Source organism: Lepisosteus oculatus, chromosome 26, assembly GCF_040954835.1.
Source record: "Lepisosteus oculatus isolate fLepOcu1 chromosome 26, fLepOcu1.hap2, whole genome shotgun sequence".
NCBI classification, from domain to species: Eukaryota; Metazoa; Chordata; class Actinopteri; order Semionotiformes; family Lepisosteidae; genus Lepisosteus; species Lepisosteus oculatus.
This window is the reverse complement of record NC_090721.1, coordinates 10,722,735-10,728,696: the sequence shown is the minus strand read 5'-3', so window position 1 is coordinate 10,728,696 and position 5,962 is coordinate 10,722,735.

Genomic DNA, 5,962 nt, shown 5'->3' with positions numbered 1-5,962 from the left:
CTCAGTGGCTGCGTGTGGATTATTTCAGTGGTTTGACTTATTTGACACAGGAAGAGCACTACCTGTACACCCAGAAGTACTCCTGGGGGGGGGAGCAGCACACAGAGCTGTCTATCAGTTTAATGGCAGTTGTATTTCTTTGATGCAGCTATTTTTGCGAAATGGAGACTTTGTACATGATTGCCACCATTCTTTAAGAAAAAGGTCACCCGCTGAAAAAGGCCCAAGCAGACTCACTTGTACCCTTCTCTCTGGTGGGTGGATTCCCATGTGATGACTGAAAATAAATTCCCTGCCAACTTAATGCAGTGCCAATCAGTGGGCAAAACCCCTGCCATAGGAGCTGTTATCAGCCCTTTACCACTGAGGCAAGAGCTTATCTGAACACACAGAGCCAGGCATGTGTTTATTTTATTTGTATTTATTTTAAAGTGAGCAGTTTTAATCGGAAGCAAGTTATATCTTGGTGTCTGAATCTTAGCCCAAGGAGACTGGGCGCTGGGCCTGGGTGGGTGGGTTAGAGTCACAGTGGGTTAACAAAACAAGGTTGCAGGGATTGGCCAAGTTTCTTTCCGTAACTCGGGAATGAAAAGCAGGATGCTTCTTTCTCCAGCAGATGGTCACACCCCTCCTTCGGGAGCCATTAACACCAGAACCTTTTAAGTGGCTTGTGTTGGACCTGAACTTTGAAGGGCTGCTACCTCACTGCAAACCCACCTGGAGGGCTTTCAGACCCACAGCTCACTCGAGCGTGCAGGCCAGCCTTTTGATCCCACTTCCAACCTTCAAAACATTCTTTTTCAGATCGGATCCCAGCAGCAGGAATGCATCTATCAGCCTGTGCTGTTATCCTAACCAGGGGTGAAGCAGTGTGCTGTGATAGTAACGGCACCTATGGGCTCTTGCTCATTTCTGTCCTGCCAGTGTGAGAAGATGTTGATAACGGACAAGAGTCTTTAATTTTTGCGATGTCTGTGCACTGTACACAGTATGCACACGTCACTATGCTACCAACAGCATGTGGCTCTTGAACAGCCTGAATAGATGTTCTTCTGTGATTCAGGTCTTTTTAAAAAAGTGATGTTTATGCTATAATGCAGCCCTGGATGCTCCAATCTAGATGCCAAGTGAGCTGTTGCTGGTGCAGAACAGCGGTCACTCAGTCACTCAGCTGGCTGTTGCACGTTGCTGGGCACGGAGTGGGTTACCACTTGTCGGTCAAGCTCTTGGCGCTCTATGGAGTGAAACGGCTGGTCATATTGAGGCTGGTCGGGTCATTTGCAATTCACCGAGCATGGTGGGAAGATCCTTCTGATGTACATTTTTGACAGGTCTCTGCTTATTGGTTGCCATTAAGCTGATAGATGAGCACCAAGACTAAGAGAAACACTTGTGTCTGTTTTGCACGAGTGAGAGCTGTAGTAGTGAGGTCCAGGATTGAGTTTCCTCCTCTGTGTGTCTTTCAAGCTTGTCCTGATAATAGATCGGAGAGCAATAGCTTTGAGTTCCCTTTGAAATTCTCGACTCGTTTCGTCTTCTGTATTCTGTTGTTCGAACTGACCAACAGGACCCGGACTTGAGTGTGGCTGCTCTGAGGCTGAGCCTCAGAGGGTGGGGGGGAGTCTCGTTATAACACTCGTTTCTTTTGCCCTGCAGACAGCTTTGGTTCGTTCCCAGAATCTGAGGCAAGAGTTTGTTTGACATCCTTTGATGTTGAAGGCCACAATTAATTTAAGACAGGCCCCTTCGACATGTGCCAAAAGCGAGAGGGACAGGGTTTGTACGAATGAACTGTTTATCCATTCCTGTTTGTTACTGTAGGTTTCTTTTGGTAGCAAGAAGCCTTGCTGTTGGTCAGTCAGGGGGACACTCGGGTGCTGTTCCTGCTCCCTGGCTGTTACTGCTCAACGAAACAGATGCTTCCAGTGCAGTAATGTCAGTTCTGTGTCCAACAAAAGGAACGCAGCGTAAATCTGTCCACTTTTCACAAGTGGGTGATGTTAACTCTCCTTTGGGAGGGAGGGGGAGGCTGATCAGTCCTGGAGGGTCATGGGACTTGCAGAGCAGGATGGGATTGCTGCTGTTGCTGTTCCAGATCCAATCCATCACTCTGACTCACTCTGAGAGGTGCAGGGCAGGAGGAAACTGGAGCCCCCTGTCGAAAACATGTCCTGTTGTTCTGGAGCCGGAACCGAAACGGGGGCCATGGGCAGGGATCAGGCACTGCCGCCCTGGCCACGCAGACAAGCTGGACTCCTGGGGTCAGACAGTCCCAGTTTTCCGTGAGGAGGAACGTTGTGATAACAAGCGGAATTCGAGAATCTGGAGTGGCTGCCCTGCAGGTGAAGGCAGGGAAGGAGCAAAGCTTCAGACCCAAAATGCATATCCAAGGATCCTCTCCAGCGCCCAATACTGGGAACGCCCGTGTGGACCACCATGGCTGTGTGTTTTCTGTAATCCTCTGCACAGGGAATCCTGAACATCTCTACATCTGCCGGAGGTCTGAAACACTCGGACACACAGCGGCGTTCGGCTCGCATCCTGGGCCTTCCTGTTTGGAAGTGGGGAGCTGGGCGCCCCTCTCAGTTGAGCCCAGTTGCCAGGGGGATGCAGTAACACGCCACAGAGAGCCACTCCCTGCGTCAGCTCACAGGCACGGGAGAATGTGCTTTCATCTCCGGCAGCGCCAGGAGGACATGAGCGGCTCCAGACGTGGCTTAAAATTAGGAAACTCTGTCTTCCATCAGGAGTCTAAGGCCTCCCTCTTCCTCCAGCTGCGGCCTCTTGCGCTGCTTTTCTTGAACCCAAATGTAATTTATTTGTCTCCCTAAAAGATTTTGAAAAGCTGCTGATTAGATCATCCCGATCTGCGTCTTCTGTTCTTCTGCCCTGGCCTCGTCCCTCATGGCTTTTAGCCTGGGGGTATCTGTCATTCTGCCCCGCCCACGGCCACCCGTGGGGCCTGGACTCTTCCCCCACAGCTGCGGTGCAGCCCTGGGTCCTCAGACCCGAGCTGCCTCTCTGTCGGCTTCTTTATAAATGAACGCACGAGAGAGAAAACGTTTGCCGTTTCACGTTTCAGCAGCTGAGCTGCGCGTTCTGCCCCTCTGGAAGAAGAAACTGCTGCTTTCCACTATCAGCTTCAGTCTTCCTAAAGAAAGGCCAGCGACTGGAATTGAACTTTTCAGTGTTTTAAAAAAGTTGCTTTCATTGCAGTTTTGTTTGTTTAATGATAGTTTAAGAGCAGATAAGCCTGTTATCAGTGCTGCCGCCTTTGCACACAAGATTAACTTCATTCCGGAACAGACACACAGAGCAGGACTCGGTCACCACTTCCTTGCTATAATATATGGACGTGTGACTGGCTCACAGGGCAAGGTCAGCTGTGGCGCACAAATTCTCAAAATAACCCAGATCCCCCAGATTTGGTATGAGAAACGGGGAGCCCAGCGTCGTGCTGGGGCCAGTGTCAGAGGGGTCTGCAGGCCCGCTCCAGTGCAGAGGCCCCGAGAGCAGATCTGCTCTGTCCTCTGGCAGGTCTGGACTGCAGTGTGCAGGTCTGCGCAGATCGGCGCAGGTTCGCTCCATTCCGCCTCTTATCCGAGAAACCGGCTGTTTTTGGAGATAGGAAGGAACTTTGGAAAAGGAGAAAAAAAAAGTGCATGAGCATGATTTCAGATTTCCTGTTTTTTTTCTGTTTTAGTTCCCCTGTTCGGGCCAAAATTACCTGACATAAGTCTGTTATGACATCAGACATTTTATTTTTGTACTATTTGTAGCGGTTGTTGTAGAGGTCATGTTAATTGCCACAGAGGGTCAGTTTCTGAATCAAGTGCTTTTCAGATCTCCTCGAGAAACGGACAGTGTTCTGCCCAGCCCCAGTTGTCTCTCGCGCTGCCATTGACTATACTTTTCTACTGGCAACACAAACGGCCTCGGGATCGAGCCGCCTGGCCAGATAGTGAGGCACAGAAACTCAGTCCGACTGGCAGGCGGACGCCCTGTGGGTGAAATCGGCGTCCCCACACAGCCCTGCCGCGCTGCCAGCGGGGCTGAGTGCCCGCCACCAGAGTTCCTCCATTCTTGCTCTCACGAGGCTCCTGAAAGGGGTCCGCTGCGCGCAGGAATCTCAACAGCAGTTCAGAGCACAAAAGCAGAGCCACACAAAGCGGGATCTCGGAAAATAAAATAAACAGCGCTTTCTTTTCAAAAGGAGAAACTCCAGCATTAGGGCCTCTCTGAATGGGACCTCAGCGGGCTGCTTTGTGCTCGTTTTTTTTTTCTGTTTTCTTGGACAAGCTGGTCTGAATCAGATTAAGGCCCAGGCTAAGAGTGGGCAGCGAATCGGTGAGAAAAGCCCACAGAACAAAGCCCCAGCGCCTCTCGTCCTGGCGCCCCGGGGGCTCGTGTGTGTCCTGCGGGCCGCTTCCCACCTCAGAAACGGGCGCTGCTGGTGGAGTGGCGGTCAGGAAGTCGACAGCGTGACAGAGGAACGTTAAACCGGCCAGCAGCGCACGGCAAGCCCTGACACGCTCATGGGCCGGGCTGGCAGGGCCCTGTGTACAATGTGACCTGCAGGGGAGTCTTGTTCCAGCCTGTCGCTATGCTGCCCGCAACCAACCAGCCAGCCTGTCGCTATGCTGTCCGCAACCAACCAACCGATCAACCAATCAATCAATCAATAGCTTCAGGAACCTTTGAGGTGAACGGAAGGCGGTGGGACTGACAGGAAGGCTCCCGCTACTACAAGAGGAACATTTTCGCTATCGGTCACCCCCCGTCTGCCCCCCTGCGCCGGCCGTGTCGCGTCCCGGGTGGTGAGCAGGACCCTTCAGGCTACGTGCGGACGAGGATGGACCGTGACACCTGCTGGGGGAGTGAGACACAGGTAGGTCTTGCTTTCTTGCTCTGGCTGTCGGACTCGTGGTTACCGGTGGTTACGAGTGGCCCTGATCTGGAGTCCCGCGGGACGCCCCGGCCACAGCCCCGTCCCTCTTCGCTCCCAGCGAGCTGGCAGAGTGAGGGTGTGGCACTGAGCCCGAAGCCGCTGACCCGGCGAGCCTCTTGGCTCTTCTGTGACACGGGGGCGGGACTCTCACAGACGCCAGCCCTGGCGAGTCTGGATCTGGGGTGCTGCTCGTACTCTCGGGGCCCCTCTCTGGACAGAGCCTTGATGGGGCTCTTCGCACCCCACCGGACGCAGGTGGCCTGACAACCTGGGCCCGCCGGACCCGCAGGCTGTCTGAGTCTACCGTCCGGACGCAGGTGGACCGACACCCTGGGCCCGCAGCAGCCTCTCTTGAAGTGTCTCGGCTGGGTTCCACTCTCTCATGGAAGTACAGATCGTAACGAGGCTCTGACTGAAGACCTGGGTGACAGAGAACAAGACGGGGGAGAGGGGAAGATTTCTAACACAGGACCGCTTACGCTTACGCAACAGTCAGCCAACATCACTGCTGTGTCCCACTCTGGAATTTCTCACGGGAACAGGGAGAAGTGTCTCGGAGTCTGCCTGTGGATTTCTGTGTCCGTCCAGCATGGCTCCCTGTGAGCACCTGTACAGTCACGGGCCTCGCCCCCAGGTGCCGCCCAGCTCCTGCCCCCACGGCACGCTCCTCCGGGTGCACACGCATTCATCACCCCGCCGGCGTCCCGACCAGAGTCCAGCTCCTAACTTCTTCATCCAACTCGGGGTCGCGGTGGAGCCAGAGCCCTTCCCAGCAAGCAACGGGCGCAAGGCGGGGTACACCCTGGACGGGACGCCAGTCCATCGCAGGGCGAGCTCCCACATTCCTCGCGGAAAACGTTCCGCCGCGTTCCGCTACGAAGAGATCGCGGCCGGTTCACCTCCCTCTCAGGAAAGGGGGATGATGGGATACCAGGACACAGGCCCTGCCATCTGCCGTCTGCCTCCCACCACCCACCAACCCACACACCCACACACACACACACACACACACAC